This window comes from Heterocephalus glaber, unplaced genomic scaffold, assembly GCF_053883595.1.
Source record: "Heterocephalus glaber isolate CG9 unplaced genomic scaffold, H.glaber_assembly_v1.0 deba00001687, whole genome shotgun sequence".
Classification (NCBI taxonomy): Eukaryota; Metazoa; Chordata; class Mammalia; order Rodentia; family Bathyergidae; genus Heterocephalus; species Heterocephalus glaber.
In genome coordinates, this window is record NW_028258412.1 from 4,294,017 (window position 1) to 4,315,568 (window position 21,552).

The following is a 21,552-nucleotide window of genomic DNA, read 5'->3' on the forward strand; positions in this document are numbered from 1 at the left end:
ATGCATACCAATGCTTATAGCAGCACAATTCATAATAGCTAAATCCTGAAAGTAAACTATATACCTATCAACAGACAACTGGATAAAGAAAAGGTGGTATTTATACATAATAGAATATCACTCCTCTATAAAGAAGGACAAATTTGAGACATTTGTAGAAAAATGGATGCACCTGGAAAACATAATGTTGAATGAAATAAACCAGACACACAAGCTGAAATACCATATGGGATCTCTCATTTGAGTGAAGTAAAGTATAAACAAAGAAAACGATAAAGGATGCAAAGAAAGGGACAAGGGGACTGATTTCTTGCAATAGGGAAGTGGTCTATGGGAATGAGGGTGAGGGGTGAGGAGGAGGGGAAGGGGTAATAAGTACAAAGATGTGCCATGTACAGGAACCGAATAACCCGAATTAATGTAAATACTCTATGCCATAACATAAGCTAAGACAAATAACATCAACAAGTATGAAAAAGGGGATAGGGAAAACAAAGGAGGAGGAGCAAGGGGCAGGGAAAGAAAAAGGGATAAGAAAACAAATAAGCTCCAATATGTGCATGTAACGACTTCAAAGAAGACTGTAAACTGCAGGGACTGCAAACATATTCTAATAAAATTTTTAAAAATTGTAAAAAAGAAAACAGTTTATCAAACTTTCCCCAAATCACGTATTTATTGTGATGCCAACAGAAATAGAAACAGGATTGCTAAGAAGTTATTAAACTTCAGAAATGGCCGTTCTTCCCTGTAAACACTTAGTATGTACAATCACTATCTGGAATTCAAGAAAATGTGGGCTTTCATTTATGACATTTTAAACATTTTGAGTCTGTTTTTACAAACCGGATTTTCTTAGGTTAATACATTTAAAGTTTATCTGGAAGAGAAGACCTTGGAAAAATTCGGAGAAGCACAACAAGGACTTGCCCTATATGATGTTAGAATAGACATATACTCCAAAGCTGCAGTCCCTAAAATAGTTTGGATCTGTGGCAGGAATAGATTTGGCTTTTATTATGCAGAAGAAACTGCTAAATACTAGCAGTATCTGTGGTGGGTTTTCCCCCATCAACTTACTATGAAAAATTTCAAACATGTAGACAAGTTGGAAGAAGTCTAAACTTTTTCACTTTTTTCAGTACTGGGGATTGAAACCCAAGACCTTCACACTAAGCAACATCCCCAGCTCTTTTTTATTTTTTATTTGAGACAAGGTCTTGTTAAGTCACTTAAGTTCCCCAGGGTGGTCTTGAATTGATAATCTTCCTGCCTTAGCCTCCTAAAGTGATGGGATTACAGGCGTGCGACACCCCACCTGGCCCCATTCCCCTTTTTAACGTTGTATGTGCATGTGCATGTGTGTAACATCTCTTTTCATCTGTTCATTCTTTAGTAATATGTTGATAATAAAAGGCTAGACAGAAGTAACTTGCTGGATGAATTAGTTACATTAACATCAAGCAAAATAGACTTAAAAATACTACTAGAAACAAGTGAGCATTTTCTAGTGATAGAACATCAAAAAAGCAGAAACGTTTAACAATTATAAATATACCTCACAGCAGAACCCAAAATATATGAAGCAAAAACTGGCAGAATTGAAAGGAAAAATAATTCAACAATTACAGTTGAGATTTCTGTGTGCTTTCAATAATTGATAGAAAAACAAATGAGTACAGAAAAGTTCAGCTACATGATCAGCCAGCTTGATCTAACTGAAATAAAATACACACACTCTGCATTCCACAACAACAGAATACACATCTTTTCAAATATGTATAGAAAATTACCGGCAAATTCTAAAGGATTAGAATTATTTAATTTACTTCAACCCAAGAGAATTAAACTAGAAATTAATAATAGAAAGATGCCTGGAAAATCCCTGAAAACTTGGAAACTAAGACACTTCTGAATAAACCATGAGTCAAAGCAATCATAAAGATGTTAGAAAATATTTTGAACTCAATGAAAATGAATGGAAACCGAAAATTTTTGAGATGCCCAAAATAGTTTCTTAGAGAGAAAGATGGTTTCAGACATATGTTAGAAAGGAAGAAAGAGCTAAAAGTAATAACCTGAGCTTCTCAGGTAGAAGGTAGAAACTGAAGAGCAAGTCAAGTTCTAGAGGAAAGAAATGATGAAGCCATTCATTCACAGAAGTCAGTGAAATAGAAAACATTTTTTAAGAGTCTGTGAAACCAAAAGCTAGTTCTAAAATCATATTTCAATATTGTCTAAGAAGATTAAGTGGAAAAACTAGAAGATACAAAGGACCTAAGTCGTGAATGGAGGAGACATGATTACAACTGCTGCAAAAACTAAGGTTGTGAGAGAGTATCATGAGCTTTCTGTTGGAAATTAGACAGCTTAGACAAAATAGACAAGTTTTTAGAAGGATACAGGTCACCAAAACTGACTTTAACAATAGGAAATTTGAATGCACATGTATCAAGTCAAGAATTGAATAATACTGAAATATTCTTCCTACAAAGTCACAACCCTGATGGCTCTTTGTTGTTGTTGTTGTTTGGGATTTTTTTGAGACAGCCTTGCTATGTAGTCCAGGCTGGCCTCAAGGTGATCCTCCTGGCTCAGCCTCTCAAGTGCTGGGATTACAGGGGTGTGTCACCACACCTGGCTTTTGTTGTTGTTGAAGTCTACCAAAGAAAAATTAATAGTAATTTTCACTTAAAAAAAAAAAAACAGAGGGAACATTTCCCCACTTACTTTATGACGCCATTATTGCCATGATGTCAGAACCAGAAAAAACATGGAGAGGTTTGGGGCGGGGGGGAGGCAGCACAGATAAATGAGTATCTCTTAAACCTGTCAATGCAAAAATCATCAATAAAATGTGAACAAACAAATCCAGATGTATATAAAGGTATTACACACCAAAACCAAGTGAGATTTGTTGCAGAAATGTAGGGTTAGTTTAACTTCCAAAAATCAATGTAGTATTATACATTAATAGGATAAAGGACAAACAACACATGGTTATTTCAACAGACATAAAAATGATATTTGACAAAATTCAGCCTCGCCTTATGATCAAAATCACTCAGTAAACTAGAATTAGAAGGAAACTTCCTCAACCTTGTAAAGGGCATCCAAGAAAAATCCACAGGCAATGTCATATTAAAATGAAAGACTGATTATTTTCTCCCTGAGATCATGACACGAATATTCACTCTTGCCACGTCTATTTGGCATTATAATAGAAGTTCTAGCCAGAGAAATTAGGCCAGAGAAATTAGGCCAGAAAAAGAAGTGACATCCATATCGAAAAGGGAGAAGTAAAACTATCTCTATTTCCAGATGGCATGACCTTGCATGTAGAAAATCCCAAGGAATAAACTATTGGAACTAGTAATCATGTTCAGCAAGATTTCAGGATATAAGTAAATAAAAATCAGTTGTATTTCTCTACCCTTGCAATGAACGAATCACAAATTTTAAATGTAATAAATCCAGTTATAACATCAAAACAAAATACTAAGGAATACATTTAACAAAATAAATCAAACATACTGCATTTACTGATAGGACTACTCTTAAAAAGCACCAGAAACTGATGGTTTAAACAACAGAAGTCATTGTCTTACAAATCTAGAGGCTGAGATGGCCAAGATCAGGTATCAGCAGGCTTAATCCCTTCTGTGGCAGAGAATCTGTACCGTGCCTCTCTTCCTCTCTTCTCATGGTCACTAGTAATTATTTTCGTTCTTTGACTTCTGCTGCATTACCTCATCACAGGGTATCCTTCCTGTGCGTGTGTGTCTGTCTGGGTCACAATTTCCCTGATTTAGAAAGATATCAGACATATTGATCAGGGTCTATCCTGATACTAACTCAGATCTGCACAGATTCTATTCCCAAATAAGACTACAGAATCTTTTTTATTTGTTTGTTTTGTGAGAGACAGAGTCTCACTATCTAGTTCAGGCTGGCTTTGAGCTCATTATGTAGCCCATGCTAGGCTCAAACATGTGATTCTCTTGCCTTCTACTTCCCAAAGTGCTGGGATTACAGGTGTGCACCATGTTGCCGAGCTAAGGCTACAGTCTTGAGCTGTGACATTTATGTTCTGAATACACAAAACATATGAAGAAATTTAAAAAGACTTAAATATATAAAAAGACATTTGACATTCATGGTTTAGAAGTCTTATTATTAAAATGGTAGTACTCTGTAAAATGATGTATAGGTTCAGTGCAGTCCCTGTAAAAATCCCAAAAACTTCCTCATACAATTGATGAACATATCCTAGAATATATGTGGAAATTCAATGGACCAGAATAGTCAAACAGTGCTGAAAAAGAACTGCATTGAGGACCTCGCATCCTGTTTTAAAACTTACTAAAGAGAAAACTAACAACACTGGCCTGAGGATGGACATATAGGCCAATGGAATAGAATTGAGAGTCTAGAAATAAACACATACATTTAACTGATTAACTAACTGATTTTTGATAAATAGGCTAAGAGTACAAATGAATGAATTTGAATCCCCTACCTCACCCTATACAAAAACTAAAAATGAATTAAAGGACTAAAAGTAGCTAAAAGTAAAACTCTCAAAAAGAAAAGAGGATATAAATCTTGCATTAAGCAGTGTTTTCTTGGATAGAGCACCAAAGCACAAATGACAAAAGAAAGCAAATTGGACCTCATCTAATTAAAAACTTCATCTAATTAAAATTTTTCTTGACTCAAAAGACACAATTGGGAAAGTGAAAAGATAGCTTACAAAATGGGAGAAAATATTTGGAAATCATGTTTGTATTAGTACATATTTGCAGCACACAATTATTACATTCTTTGTGCAGAGTTGGTGCACGTGAATAATGCATCTTAATTTTTTCCATCCCCTTTCCCTCCCTCCTGGAAATCTTATCTGATAAAGGATTTGCATCAGGAATATATAAAGTATTTTTACAACTCAATAATAAAAAACAACTTAAATAAACTGCAGGCAAAGAATCTCAATCGACATTTTGCCAAGGAAGATGTACAAATCGCATTAAACATGGAAATGAAATCTAAGGAAACCTGAATCAACCCTCTAGCTTCACTTGGTTTTAGTTATTTGGTATTAGTTGATTTTAAAAATCACTAATTTTGGAGGTGACACAGCTGAGCAATATACTATTAGCCTTCCACTAGCTTATTGTAGATAATACCTCTGATGGATGGGTTGGTTACAATGATAAAGTTTTCATAAACTTGAGGAGAATTTTTGTTTTGTTCTTTGCACAGTGCTGAGGATCAATTGAACCCAAGGCCACACTAGCACATGCTAAGTGCTCTATCATGGAGCTACATCCTCAGTCCTTTTTATTTTACAGTCATACCTTGGTACTTGACTGGTACTCAGTACATTTTGATGTGAAAATTTTATTATGGTATTCATCATTTTCGTGGTACTTGATGTGCAAGCTTTAGAACTTGTCGATGTTGATCAGCCTCATGACTCACTACACTTTCTGGCCAAAACAGTTTGTTTGGTACTTGTGTTTTGGTACTCAACTCACCTTCTGGAACCAATTTTGAGACCGGGTCTTGGTAGTTGCCCAGGCTGACCTAGAATTTATGCTCCTCCTGTCTCGGCCTCCCAAATAGCTGGGACTACAGGTGAGCACCACTACACTTGGCTAGAAGGCTGTTTTTCTTGAGACCACTAACTCTTCTTTTGGGCTTGTGCTAGTGTCCAGGGGTGACTTTTTGAGGGCAGGAGGCTGAAAATGCCACCCTCACTGCTGCCATTTTCTGAACACATGTCCCATGAAGAGTTAGGAAGTTTGATTACACATGTGTAGACCCTGATTACTTTACCCTCAACTGCCTTTCCCCATGGCTTAAGTCACCCTGCTTCTGCATCCTGCTAAAAACTCCTAAACCTTATCCTTAGAGATGTGGATTTGAAACTTGTTACACCCTCTCCATGCTCAAATTTAAACTCTTTTTCTTTTGGCAAAACTGTATTCTGTGGTGGGCCTACAGTGCAATGGGAAAAATGGACCTGCTTGTGGTAGCAAAAAGATGCCTGATATCATGCCAACAGGAAAATGTAATTCAAAACAACCATAGTGCCACTTCTGACCCATTAGGATAGCTGTAATCAAAACAGCAGATTATGTAGGCTGCTGGTAAGAATGTGAAGACATGGGGATCTCATGCTCTGCTGGAAGAATAAAAAATGCTGCAGCCAACGTGGAAAAGCCTGTGGTAGCTTCTTGCATGGTTGAACTAGAGCTGCCATATGATCCAGCAATTTTACTCCCAGGAGTATTCTCAAGAAAAATGAAAAAAAATATGTCCTCATAAAAATATGAACACAAATGTTCATAGAAGCATTACTCATAATAACTACAGTGAAAATAACTGTCCAGCTGATGAATGAATAAAACATATATCCGTACTATTGATTATTCGGCAATAAAAAGAAATGCAGTACTGATGCATTGGTAGAACATGAATGAGCTAGGTGCAAGAATCTAATAAAAGAGCACATCTTATATATTCTAGTTTTGCAAAATGTTTAGAATTTGAGCCCCAAAATTCAAATCCACAAAAAAATTGAACAGTGGCTAACCAGGCAGGTGTTAGCAGAAAAGGGAAGAGAATGCTTGTGGATTCTTTGTTAGGGGTGATGAAAATGTGGTAACAGTTACACAGACTTCTGAATATACTAAAAATACATTGAATTGTATGCTTTAAATGAGTAAAGTGCTTGGCATGTGAATGACATCTCAAAAGCTGTATTAAAAATTAATTAACATGAGTCATCATGTTAATAGGATGAGGTAAAAAAATGCTGTTACTTTAGACACAGAAAAGTCATTTGACAAAAAATCAAGCCCTCATGTTTGATAAAAACAAATGAGGAAGAAGGACTTCCTTCAGTGTAATGAAGAGATCTTTAGAAGCCCCCAGGTAACATGATACTTACTGCTTTCCAACTAAGTTCGGGAGCCAGACAAGTCTTGTTATGTGTCACAATTTCATTTCTTTGTATGTCTGATGTTTGTTTGTTGGATGTAAAATATAATAAGTTGTACCTTTTTGTGTGCTGGATAGTTTTACATTCCTGGCATATTTTTCAGCTTGTTCTGGAATGCAATTAAATTATTTGGAAAGCTTGATCCCTTCAGGTATTGATTTTATTTTTAAGGAACTGGGGAATCAAGTCTTCATTGTGAGGTTTGTTTAGGAGGGCCAGAGCGATGACCAGCATTGGGCTCCTTAGGCAAGACTCTTGGGTATGCTCTGCTCTGTGCCTCATGTATTGTGAATCTGGATGACTGGTGGGAACAGGCATTTTTCTTGATCTCCCATGAGCATTGTTGTGTCTAATCCTTTCAGACGGTTCTTTCTGAGGCCTCTGGTAGCTGCATCATGTGTGTGTGCTGGGCAGGACCCAACTGAATGTCCAAGGGTGAGTCTGCAGATCTCCAGACGTCTCTCTATGCACTCTCTCCTCTCTGCATTCTCCTTGCAAACCAGCTACCTCATTCTCCTGACACTAAGCTACTCTTCACCTCAGGGAACCTCCTGGAGTTCTCCTGTGCCATGTCCTAGAAACACTATCAAGGCTTTAAGCCAGGGCAATTAGAAAGCTCACTTTGTTTCTCATCCCCCAGGCTTAAAGATCTTGTTTGTTGCCTGATAGTCAGTGTCTGGAAAACTGTTTCATATACTGTATAGTCTCTGTTCACTGGATTCAGGCAGGCAGTAAATGTGATCCCAGTTACTCCTAGTTGGCCAGAAGTGTGTGAGATTTTATTGATAAAAGTTGGCAAACTAACTCAATGAGGAAAAGCTTGTCTTTTCAACATATAATGGTGGGAAAATTGCATTGTCATATGCAAAAGAAGGAAGAAAAAGAGAGCTTAGACCCTGCTTAACACTATACGTCAAGATTAAGTTCAAAAGGATCATCTATAGGCCTACACAGAAGAACTCAAGCTATAAACCTTCTAGAGGAAAACTTAAAAAAAAGGTTTTCTTAACTATTGGTTAGGCGATGATTCCTTAAGCATGACCCCAAACACAGTTTGTTAAATAAAAAGGTAACAAAATGGATTAGATACTCAGTAGTTTCACTCTTAAGTAGATATTCAAAGGAATAGAAAGCGAGGACTCAGACAGAAACTTTGTTCACCAGTGTGCATAGCAGCATTATTCACAATAGCCAAAAGGTAGAAATGACCCATGTGTCCATCAACAAATGAGGGGGGTACATAAACTGTTGTCATACAATGGAATATTGTTCATCTATAAATAGAAGTTTTGATCAAACATACTACAATATGGATGAACTTTGAAGACTTTATGCTGAGTGAAATAAGCCAAACACAATGGACAAATATTGTATAGTCCATTTGTATGAGGATCCTAGAATGGGTACATTCATAGATTCGGCAAGTAGAATACAGGTTACCTGGGTGGTGGAGGAAGAGGTAATGCTCGCTGATGTGCTCATGTCCTAGATCTGCTACAGTGAAGTACCACAAGCTGAGTAGTTTGAACACCAGAAATTTGTCTCACAGCTCTGGAGAGTAGATGGCCCAAATCTAGGTGTGACAAGGGTCATACTCCTCTAAAACCTGTAGGAGAATCTTTCCTTGCCCCTTCCTAGCTTCTGGTAGTTTGGAGTAAATGCCAAAGATTTTGACTTACAGATGCATCACTCCACATGGCATCCTCCCCGTGTCTCTTCCACCTTCTTCCTTTTGCTAATATTCATGTCCTTGTTTCCTTTTCATAAGCACTGCAGTCAGATTAGATTAGACCCCGTTTGATGACTCCTTCTTAACTCAACTACATCTGCAAAATTCAGTTTTCAAATAAGGTTACATTCTACAAGGTGCTAGGTTTCAAATTTCAATATCTCTTTTTGTGGAAGACAACTCAGCACATAACAAATAGGTATAGAGTTTCTCTTTGGAATGACAAAATGTTCTAGAAATTCTTAGTGGTGGTGGTTGTATAACACTGCATGTGTTTTATGCCACTCAATTGTACACTTAAAAATTGTTAAAATGGAAAATTGTATGTATATTTCACAGCAACTCAATGAAATTTTTACCTCCCTAAAAATGCTTATTTTTCTTCCTCTGCTTTAAGGAGTCTAGTTACTTATAATTCAAAACTTTGAAGGGCTGGGGATTTAGCTCAGTGGCCCTGCACCTGCCTCACAAGCACAAGGTCTTGAGTTTGATCCTCAGTACCAAAGAAAAAAAAAAACCCTTTGAAGATTTAAGATTAGTGTGGTGGGACACACCTATAATCCCAGAACTCTAGGAGGCTGAGGCAGGAGGATCACAGGTTCAAACTGCCTGGGAAATTTAGAAACTTAGCAAGATTCTGTTTTAAAAACTAAAAGGGCTAGGGATGTAGCTCAGCAGTAGAATGCCAGTGGACTTGATCCCCAGTACTATTTTTAAAAAGAGAGAGAGAAAGAAAAGAAAAAGAGAAACCTGAACACTTAAAAGCAACTCATTTTTCAAAATGAGCAACAATTTTCTGTTAGGTGTTAGGGTACCAATTCATTTCTTTAAAAAATTTTATTTAGGGCAGAAGGGGTGAAGGGTGCACAGGTAATGGAGAAAAAAGTAAGAACCAAGATACATCATGTGCAGGTACAAGCACCCAATGATAAATGTAAATATATTGTATACCCTAAAATGTATCAAAAGAATTTTTTAAAAATTTTATTTGTACATGTTTGTGGTACATGATTACATTAATCATGAGGAGTTGGTACATATATATAACATCCTAATTCTTTTTTTTAAAAAAGTTTTTTTTGACTTCCAGGAAGATGGTGGAGTGGTGAACAGCAGAGAAACAGCCTCTTCAAGACTTCATATCCAGACACTGGAATATAGCAACATGAGGAAGAAAAAAAGGAGGGAAGTTGGTCCTGGGACCCAGCAAGGATCTGAAGAGAGAATTGACATCCATGGGGAGAGCAAAGAGAGAGACCTCAGTACCAAAGAAGGAGGTGGCAAGTGGTGCTTTCTCCCTGAGCCCTGACTCACTGTGCGGGAGGGGCAGCTCAAACCTGCAGATACATAATGACTATTGGCAACCCCAGAGGCCTCCCCAGAGAAATGCACGAGTGGAACAGAGCAGTAGGTGCGGTGTACTACAGTGCCTGGTGAGTTATTCAGGTTCAGACATCTCCCAGGAGAGGGTGATTGGCCAGTAGCCATCTTGGAGAGAGACCAACTGAGCTCAGAACTCAGAACAACTGCAGGCTGACTCCATCTAGCGGCTCCTAGTGTTAGGGTAAGGCAGAACCGAGTTCAAGTTGGCAGGATGTCAAGAAGCTGAATTCAAGCCAGCAGGGAGTGGAGTTCAAACTGGCAGGAGGCACATGGAGTGTTGCAAGCTGAACAAATCAGCTTCTAGTCTCACAGCCAGAAATCATTCTGAACTTCAGTGAAACTAAAGGTGCAGGCTTGCTGAGATTATCTACTACCCCACTATAAATCTATGGCTACCTTGCTGGAATTAATCAACACAGATCTGGGCTCTATCTGCCTACTCTGTCTACCAGTGACAGCAGAAACATACCCTGAAGTGGACTTTTTTTTCTTTTCTCTTTTCTTATTTTTGTTTCTTTTTGTTTTTTTCTTGTTTTTATATGAGTGTGAACATTATTTCTAGTTTTCTTGCTGTTGTTGTTCTGTTCTTGTTTTTATTTCTTTCTTCTCTCTTTCCCTCCTGTCTTCTTTACCAGTTTCCTAAAATTTGAGTAATTTTCCTTTGTCCTCCAGCCTTGCTTCTAATCTTCTCCTCTTCTTCTATTTATCTATTTTTTTCTCCCAACCCCTTTTAAATTTTCTCCTTGAGGGTAAAATTGCTATGTCGAGGGCATATTTACTGTATACAATTTTCTGGTTTGTTTTAGATCTTGTTATATAACCACAAATCTAGTTCATATGGTTAAAGGTAACAAATTGATAGTTACCACAGTTTGACATTTTCTAGGTTGTATTTGATCCTGTTATTATTGCTGATTGTACTACTTTAGCTAATGTGACATAATTGTTCTAATCATTTGTTCCTCCTGGTATGCCAAGACTGAGACTGCCTGAGGGTCATAAACAATACTATAGGTCAGTACCAAAGAACAAGGGGCTAGGCCAAATAGGCAGCAACTTCTCATCCCCAATAAATTGAAGAGGTAGGATCTTAAAAAATTTATTTATTTATTTTGTTTGTTTGTTTTTTGAGACAGGATCTTACTATGTTGCTCAGGCTTTCCTTGAACTCACTGTGTAGCCCAGGCTGGCCTTGAACTCATGGTGATCTTCCTGCTTCAGTTTCCTGAGTGCTGGGATTACAGGTGTGTGCCACCATGCCCAGCCCAGGGTACCAATTCTAATTGCTGGTTTACTGTGTTAAAAATTTTAGTTTAGAGATCACTCCAAAATTAGGTACTCATTTTTACCTTAAGGGAACAGTGAGGGAAATGACAAATTTCTGTCACTTTGTTGTGATAACACCAACCTCATTGTTCTAGATAAGCTTTACAGAAAAATGCAATCATTTTCCTTTGTCAGTTTTTACTGTCAGTAGAATTTGATTGATAAAAATAAGACTTAAGGTAGTATTTTGATTTGGTTAGATTTGTCCTTCTACACAAGCATTTTGTTTTTATTTGAACAGCAGAGGCTGTCGTTTTTGGCTAAGAATAAGAAGTGGAGACTCACAAACACAAGGTCCTGAGTTCGATTCTCAGTACTGCAAAAAAAAAAAACTGGAAGATAAGCTTGAAAATTAACTTCAGGACTGACTAAGGAGGTTATAGATACAGGGTAAAAGAAATGAGAAAGACAGATAAGCTAATAAAGGGGAAGAATATTTGTGTGCTTTCTGGGAATGGATAGAGATTTTCTGGGAACTCAGGTACCACTTTTTTTTACTCCTTTTATAGTTCTTTCTGGTTGTCCTCACAGCAGTTGTCAACTGTCAGGGCACTCACTAGGTTGTCATTTTGTATGCAAATGAAATTACAATGAAGTTAGAGATTATCTGGCAGTCATGCTGGCAGCCTTCTTAGATCCAAACAATTTTGGTAGCTAACCTGAAGAGTGACCATGGGCCTACAGGTATCTTGTACTCAAAGATGATGATTAGAGCAGGGTTGATATTTCACTGGGTCAGGAAGGCAGTGCAAAATTAGGTCAGGACAACAAATTCCGTTTTCTTATTTTTACTCCTTCCTGGAGGTGCTGAAGGGCAAAGGTCTGGCTTCTATGACTTCAAGCTGAGTCTGAGTGTCATTAAAGAGGCCAGGAGAGGAGTGATAATAAGCACTTATAGACATAATTTGTGTCACAAAAAAGAGTAGGTTATTTCAAAGGACAGTATTATCTTTTTTGCAGTGATTAGTTGAAGAATATTTCTTAAGTTAGGTAAGTCATGCTGAATGTTCTTTTTGGCAAATCATTCTATAATATAATGCTCTAGAAAATAGTTCTAAAGCTTATCTGGAAAATTAAAGTAGGGCAGAAATATTCATCTGTTAACTATATTCAAATCCTGACGAACTAAAAAATTTATTCGTATCTTACTAGATATCATTTTTATCAACTTAATTTTCAGAAAAGGCAAAGTGAAGATACTATTCATTAACATTTTGCCCTTAAAAACTTTTTAATACAGGATTTGCAAGATATTAAAGCTGTGGTAATTGGATGTCTTTCAGAGTGATAAACCATTAAAGTTTATGAGTCACGTTAACAGAAGCCCTCTCAGTTCCACCATCTCCCTTTATCAGTTCATTCTACAATAAACATAAAATCCTCTGCCTGGAGTTCAGAGCACAGCAAGGGAGAGGGGAAAAAGCCAAAACTGAAAATCCAGAAAGTAATCAGTCAGAAGTGTTCAGGAACCTTCTGATCCCCAGGCTCCTGATAAACATGCAGTGCTTAGTGCACTCCTAGGGCTCAGGGAACTTGTCTGCAGTGGTGGCACTTTCTCCCAGTGACTCGGGAGGTACTCTGTAGTCTCAAGGACTTACAGAGACTCTTTGAATATATTTATGAATTTATCTCAAAGCTTTCTGAGTCACTAAAAAAAGTAATGATGATGGCAGCAGGCCCAGGGGGAGGTGTGGGTGGGTGGAAAGGAGTGGTTTGGACAGTGCTGGGTAGTTGGCACCAGGGTCCAGGCAGGCCGCATTTGTCCCCACAGTGCTCACTGTGCTAGAGGCAGATTCTGTGCATCTGGCCTCTGAGCTCATCACCAAACATCCTATCCTCGAACTGCACCATTCTGAGGCCATGGAAGCATTTCTCATGCTCCTTTCATTCTTGTCCCTAACTCACTCATCCTTAGATTAAAAAAATTGATAATGATGATTTGATTTGATACACATACACACACACACACACACACACACACACACACACACACGTACCAGCAATTCTAAGGGCGCTGGTCCATGTGTGATAATTCTTTGTTGTGGACCACAGGCCAACTTTCTGAGCCCAGAGAGGGGATGCCACTTGTTGGTGTCAGTGAGGAGAGCATCATGTGTGCCACTCTACATCCTTATGTAGAAATTCTCTTGGCTTGTGGCTGTGGCAGCAGCTGTGTGATTGATTGCAAACCACAATCTCATAAAAGCCCCTGCTGTTTTCTTCTTTGTATCTCTCATTACTTACTTGCCTCATTTTATTTTTGTTTTTATGTTTAGTCTGCTTTTTAACATGAGGTTCTAAAAGCACTTTTGGAAGTTGAAGAATATATATGTATATTATTATAATAAGAAAATATAAATTAATATATTTACCTAAGAATATGTTTTGTTAGGGCCTATGGAAGGCATTCTACAAATTTTATTGCATGTGAATTTTATTTCAAAAGAAGTGTCTAGTTTAAAATTTTTTCTAGCCAGGTGGGGTGGCACACACCTGGAATACCAGCTACTGGGAGCTGAGGCAGGAGGATTGCCATGAGTTCAAGGCTGTACTGGGCTAGACAGTGAATTCAAAGCCAGCCTGTACTTCATAGTGAGATCCTGTCTCAAAAAAACAAAAAAAGCTTCTGGGCCACCATACCACTGTCCCAAGCGCTGAGAAGGTGAGCCGTGTGGGCACCAGCAGCACACAGCCTCTCCCCCCATGGAAATGAGAAGACAGATAAACAAGCCTCAAAACCAGACTTCAGAATCACCTAAAGCAACCCCAAAGGGAAACAAGTTGGAACAATCTGATACTCAATCACCTGGACTCCCTGAGCTATCAACAAAAGAGGACCTGGAAAAAATGAAATCAGAAATAATTTCTCAGATATCAGCAGAGATTGTGCCCATAATGCAAGACATGATTAATAAATCTAGAGAGGACACAGATAAAAAAAAGTAGAGGAGCTGAAGAACATTATGGAATCCTCAAATAGGAAACAAATAGAATCCATAAAACAGATGCAAACAGATATCCAGGAGATTAAAAACTCCACTGAAAGTTTACACAGCAGAAGGAGCCAATGTGAGGACAAAATTTCAGATATAGAAGATAAGATTGCAATTAGTGACCAGGAAAAGAAAAATTTCTTTAAAATAGTAAGGGACCACAAGAAAACAATCCAGCAGCTGCTAGACGATGCAAAGAAGAATAACATAAGACTGAACAGAGTCAATGAGTAAACAGGAGAGAGTGCAGATGACATAAAAAAATTGTTCACAGAAGTGATGGCAGAAAACTTCCTAAGAAGGGGAAAAGAACTTGACATACAGATAAGTGAGGCATATAGGACTCCAACCATCCTTGATTTAAAAAAATCTACATATAGGCATATAATAGTTAAGACTCCAGAAACCCAACAGAAGAACAAAGTTCTACAAGCAGTTAGAGAAAAAAAACAAATCACATACAAAGGAAAGCCCATCAGAATCACAGCAGACTTAACGCAAACCCTGAAGGCAAGAAGAGCTTGCAGTGACGTATTCCAAGCCCTAAAGGAAAACAGCCTCCAACCCAGATTGATGTACCCTGAAAAACTATCTTTCAAAATTGATGAAGAAATAAGATACTTTTATTATAAAGCGCACCTTAGGAACTTCATGAATACCAAACCAGCACTCCAAAACATTTTAAACAATACCCTAGGAAAAGACAATGAGGGTCACAACCCCAGGAAGCCCGGCAGAATAAATCTGTCAGGCATGACAAGAAATTAAATGCAAAGGGGGAAAATCCAACAGAAAGAAAAAGACATGACAATGATAAGTCAATACGTATCAGTTATAATCATCAATGTTGATAGTCTCAATTCACCAATCAAAAGAAATAGACTGGCAGAATGGGTCAAGAAGCAAGATCCACCAATATGCTGCATATAAGAAACACACTTAATTAAAAAAGAAACTCAGATTGAAAGTTAAAGGGTAGAAAACAATACTCCATGTGACAGGAATCCTCCCAAAAAAGCAAGAGTAGCTGTCCTCTTTGCAGATCAAGTGGATTTCAAATCAACACTGATTAAGAGAGACAAAGAAGGAACTACATTCTTATAAAGAGAACAACCCAAGAGGAAGAGATGACAATCATAAACATATATGCACCAAACAATAGTGCGTCCAACTATATAAAACAAATACAGACATGAAAAATCAAATAAGCACTAATACAATAGTAGTGGGGGACCTCAATACCCCACTGCCACAAATAGATCAACTAGACAAAAAATAAGCAATGAAACACTAGAACTCAATCAAACTCTTGAACAAATGAACTTAATAGATGTTTACAGAGTGTTCCACCCCACAAAATCAGAATACACATTCTTTTCAGGTGCACATGGATCGTTCTCCAAAATAGACCACATACTCACTCGTAGAACATGTTTAAGTAAGTGCAAAGGAATTGAAGTTATCCCCTGTATATTATCAGACCATAGTGCGATGAAATTGGAAATCAATAGCAAAAGAAACCACAAGAATTTCAAAACACATGAAAATTGAACAACACACTTCTGAATAACCAATGAGTCACAGAGGAAATTAAAGAAGAAATCACACAGTTCCTACAATTAAATGACAATGACAATACAGCATATTGGAATCTATGGGACACAATGAAAGCAGTCTTATCAGGGAAATTCATAGCAGTGAATACTCATATTAGGAAAACACAGTGAGCCCAATTAAATAGAAGAGAAGACCAGGACAAACCCAAAGCTCATACAAGGGAGGAAATTATAAAGATCAGAGCAGAGGGCCGGGGATTTAGCTCAGTGGTTTCGCCACCTGCTGCGCAAGCGCAAGGACCCAAGTTCAATTGTCGGTACCAAAAAAAAAAAAAGAAGATCAGAGCAGAAATCAATGCAATGGAGACTAAGAGAACGATACAAAAAATCAATGAAGCCAAGAGTTGGTTCTTCAAAAGAATCAACAAAATTGACAAACCCTTAGCCAACCTTATCAGAAAAAGGAAAGAAAAGGCCCAAATCCATGCAATTAGGAATGAAAAGGATGAAATGACAACAGACCCAGCAGAAATCCAGAGGATCATCAATACCTACTTCCGGAACCTATACGCCAATAAGATGGAAAACACAGAAGAAATGGACAGATTCCTAGATACATATGAATTATCAAAGTTGAACAAACCTAAAAATTCTAAATGACCCAATATCACTCAATTTAGGGTTAGGGTTAATAAATGACCCAATATCAATCAATGAAATTGAAAACATAATTAAAAAGTTACCAACTAAGAGAAGCCCAGGTCCTGATGACTTCACTGCTGAATTCTCCAAGACATTTGGAGAGGAGCTACTGCCACTACTGTTTAAACTCTTCAATGAAATTGAAAGGGCAGCAATACTTTCAAATTCATTCCTGGAAGCAAGCATCACCTTGATCCCCAAAGCAGAGAAAGACCCAACTGAAAAAGAGAACTATAGGCCAATCTCACTAATGAACATAGATGCAAAAATCCTTAATAAGTTACTAGCAAATAGAATGCAGAAGATCATCAAGAAGATCATACACCCTGACCAAGTGGGATTCATCCCAGGGATGGAGGGATGGTTCAACATATGCCAATCAATAAATTTAATACATTTTATCAATAGAACCAAGGACAAAAACAATATGATCGTCTCCATAGATGCAGAAAAAGCATTTGAAAAAACCCAATATGCATTTATGATAAAAACCCTACAAAAATTGAAATAGATGGTCTCTGCCTCAATCTGATAAAAGCCATCTGTGTAAAACCAACAGCCAATATCATACTAAATGGTCAAAAACTGAAATCCTTCACACTAAAATCAGGAACAAGACAAGGATGTCCACTATCACCACTCCTGTTCAATACAGTCTTGGAAACATTAGCCATGGCAATTAGACAAGAGAAAGAAATACAAGGAATAAAGATAGGAAATGAAGAAGTCAAATTGTCATTATTTGCAGATGACATGATACTCTATATAGAAGACCCCAAGAACTCCACCAAAAGTCTTCTAGACTTAATAACCAAATTCAGTAATGTAGCTGGATACAAGGTCAACACAGAAAAATCAATAGCTTTCCTCTACACGAACAATAGACTCACTGAGAGAGAAATAAGGCAAACAATTCCTTTCACAATAGCATCCAAAAAGCTGAAAAACCTAGGAATCAACCTAACAAAAGAAATCAAAGACCTCTTCTCTGAAAACTATAGCACTCTGAAAAGAGAGATTGAAGATCATATCAGAAAATGGAAAGACATCCTTTGTTCTTGGGTTAGAAAGAATCAACATAGTGAAAATGGCCATACTTCCAAAACTGCTATATAGATTCAATGCAATCCCAATTGAAATTCCAGCGGCATACTTCACAGATCTTGAGAAAACAATCCAAAAAATCATTTGGAACAAGAAGAGACATAGAATAGCATAAGCAATTCTAGGCAATAGAGACATGGCAGGGGGTATCACAACCTCCAACTTGAAACTACACTACAAAGCTACTGTGATAAAAGAAGCATGGTACTGGCAAAGAAACAGATCTGAGGATCAGTGGAACAGATTAGAAGATGCAGAAACAATTCCAGACATATTCAGCCACCTCATCTTCGACAAAGGAGCCAAACACCCTCACTGGAGGAAAGATAGCCTCTTTAATAAATGGTGCTGGAAAAATTGGGTTTCAACTTGCCAAAGATTAAAACTAAACCTATATCTCTCACCATGCACTAAACTAAAATCCAAATGGATTAAAGATCTAAATATTAAAACAGAAACTCTGAACTGGCTGGAACAGAGGTTAGGTAGAACTCTTGAAGACATTGGTGTAGGAAAAGATTTTATGAATAAAACCTCAGTTGCCCGTGAACTAGCACAAACAATCAACAAGTGGGATCTCTTCTTATTAAAAAGCTTCTGCACAGCAAGAGAAACCACCAGCAGTGTGAAGAGACAACCCACAATGTGGGAAAAAATCTTCACCTGCTCTTCCTCAGACAAAGGTCTACTATCTGGAATCTATAAAGAACTTAAAAAAATCAGACCTCCCAAATTTAAAGACCCAGTCCGAAAATGGGCATCTGAAATGAACAGACATTTCTCAGACAAAGAAGTAGAAATAGCGAATAAACATATGAAAAAATGTTCAGCATCACTGGTCATTCGAGAGATGCAAATGAAAACAATGCTGAGATTCCATGTCACCCCAGAATGATTGGCTGCTATCATGATATCAACAAATAACAAAGGCTGGTGGGGCTGTGGGGAAAGAGGAACACTGCTCCACTGCTGGTGGGTGTGTAGACTGGTGCAACCACTGTGGAAATCAGTATGGAGATACCTCAAAGAACTAGGACTGGAAGTCTCATTTGACCCAGCTATTCCCCTGTTGAGTATCTTCCCCAAAGAATTAAAAGAATCGTACCACAGTGATATATGTGCACCCATGTTCATAGCAGCACAATTTGTAATGGCTAAAACTTAGAAACAGCCCAAATGCCCATCAACTGGAGACTGGATAAAGAAGATGTGTTTTTTTTTATAAAAAGGAGTACCACTCAGCCATAAAAAATGACAAATTAGAGACATTTATAGCTAAATGGATGCACATTGAGGTGATACTCTTAAGTGAAATAAATAGGACACACATGTGTAAATACCAAATAGTTTCTCTAGTGTGAGAAACTGAAAGTGTAAATAAGGACTAAAAGGTATAATAGATAATGTGAAATAGGAAGAAAAGGGCCAAAGGAGAAGGGTAAGTGGGAGAGGTAGGGGAAAGGAAAGAAGGAAATGGAATTAATATGAGAAAATGAAAAAATTGAAACAAAGTCTTTGTAAATAGGGAGGGGTGGAGGGGTTGAAGGGAGGGCAGGGGAAGGGGAAAAAATAAGAACCAAGAGAGATTATGCAAAGGTGCAAATTTCCAAAGATGAATGTCATTATATTGTATACCTAAAATGTACCAATAAAATTAATTTAAAAAATTTTTTTAAAAATCATTTAAAAATTTGCTCTACAAGAATATCCTGAATGCTAGATGTTCTTTTGTGGCCATGAAGATGTATCAAAAAAACACACTCTTCTCCCCCAAACAAACAAAAGCCCAACTCTTAGAATTAATAACCAATTTAAGCAATGTATTTTTTTTTCAGTACCAGGGATCAAACTCAGGACCTTGCTTTTGCCAGGAAGGTGTGGCCCCAACTTCAGCAATGTAGTAGGTTACAAGATCAACATATAAATATCATTAGCCTTTGTGTGCATCAATAATGAATGAGATGAGAAGGAAATTATGAAGAAAATACCACTCATGGTAGCTTCAAGAAAAATGAAACACCTAAGAATTAGCCTAACCAAGGAAATGAAAGACCTCTACAAAGAAAACTACAGTGCTCTGAAAAAGGAGATTGAAGAGGGTGTCAGAAAATGGAAAGATGTTACCTGCTCCTGGATAGGCAGAACTAATATTGTCAAAATGGTCATACTCCCAAACTGTTATACAGATCCAGCACAGACCAAATCAAAATACTAACTGCATGCCTTACAGATCTAGAGAAAATAATTCTAAAATTCGACCAGAAGAGACCCAGAATAGCAAAAGCAGTCTTGGAGAACAAGAACAAAATGGAAGGCATCACAATACCTGACTTTAAACTATACTATTAAACAACAGTAATAAAACCATGGCATGGCAGTGGAACAAAAATATACACATGGGTCAGTGGAACACAAAAAAGGATACAGAAAAGTCCCAACACATTCAGCTATTTGAAGTTATATACCTTGTATATACTTGGCCCCTTTGCATTTCCATGCAAAATTCATAATCAGCTCATTAATTTCTACCAAACCAAACAAAACTCTTTTGGGACATGCATAATGATTTGTTGTTGTTATTTGTTTGTTTGTTTTATTTTTTGAGATAGGGTCTCTCTGTGTAATTCAGGCTGGCCTTGAACTCACTGTGTAGCCCAGGCTGGCCTCAAACTCAAGGTGATCTTCCTGCCTCAGCCTCCTGAGTGCTAGGATTACAGAGGTGCCTTACCCCACCTGGCTTGGCATGTATAAACCATAAGGGAATTTTGACAAATGTTTATACCCATGTAGTTAATCCCCCAGTCAAGATATAGAACAATTCTATTAATGGTCCCCATGCCCCTTTGCAGCCAGTGTTTATTTCCTATCAGAGGCGGCTACTCTTGATTTCTCTCACCATATTATTGTTCTAGGATGTTGTGTAAATGGAATCATGAAATACAACTCTTTTGTGATTAACTTTTGGTGTATCAGTTCATTCCTTCTTATTGTTGAGTAGTGTTCCATCTACAACTGTACCAGGAGTTGTTTATGTGCCTGCTAACAGGCATGTGGGTTCTTTCCAGTTTGGGAATAAGACAACTACAAACGTTTTTGTCCAAGTTTCATTGTGGGCCACTTTTTTTCACTTCTTTTGAGCAAATACTTAGGCATGGAATTTCTGGGTCATAGGAGTGTATATTAATTAAATTTTATAAGAAACTAACAAACAGCTTTCCAGAGTATCGTATCACTCTGCATTCACAGTAGCAATATATGAGATTTCTAGTGCTCTGTACACTCACTGACTTTTGGTACGGTCAGTCTTTCCAATCCAGCCGTTCTGCAGGTGTGGAGTGTTTTTCCATGGTGATATTAGTTTGCATTTCTTGATGACTAATGATTCTGAGCATATTTTCATGTGCTTATGGATCATTTGTATCTTTGTGAAGTTTCTATTCAAATAGTTTGTACTATTTGATATTTTAGTATTGAGTTGCAGGAGTTTTCTATATATATCCCAGATACAGGTCTCTTGTCAGGTAAAGGCACCATGAAAAATGCCACCCAGAGCGTCTTCTCAGCTGTGCTTGCCTTTTCATTTTCTTAGTGGGATCTTTTGAAGAGCAGAAGATTTTAATTTCTTTAAATTCCCATTTATTAATGATTTCTTTTTATGGTTATTGTTTTCCAGGTCTTAACCAATCTTTGCCTGACCCAAGGTCAGAGGAATAGTCTCTTCTGGGAGACACTGTATAGTTTCAGCTCTTTGTT

The 21,552-nt window shown here is 37.5% G+C and overlaps 1 long non-coding RNA gene across 1 annotated transcript in view; it reads left to right on the forward strand.

The window, feature by feature from the left end:
- Positions 1-7,120: 7,120 nt before the first annotated feature.
- Positions 7,121-21,552, forward strand: part of LOC110348851 (uncharacterized) — a 37,649-nt gene continuing 23,217 nt past the window's right edge. The window contains exons 1-2 of the long non-coding RNA XR_002394435.2: positions 7,121-7,441; positions 9,826-10,168. This is a non-coding gene — a long non-coding RNA (uncharacterized LOC110348851). The remainder of the gene's footprint in view (positions 7,442-9,825; positions 10,169-21,552) is intronic.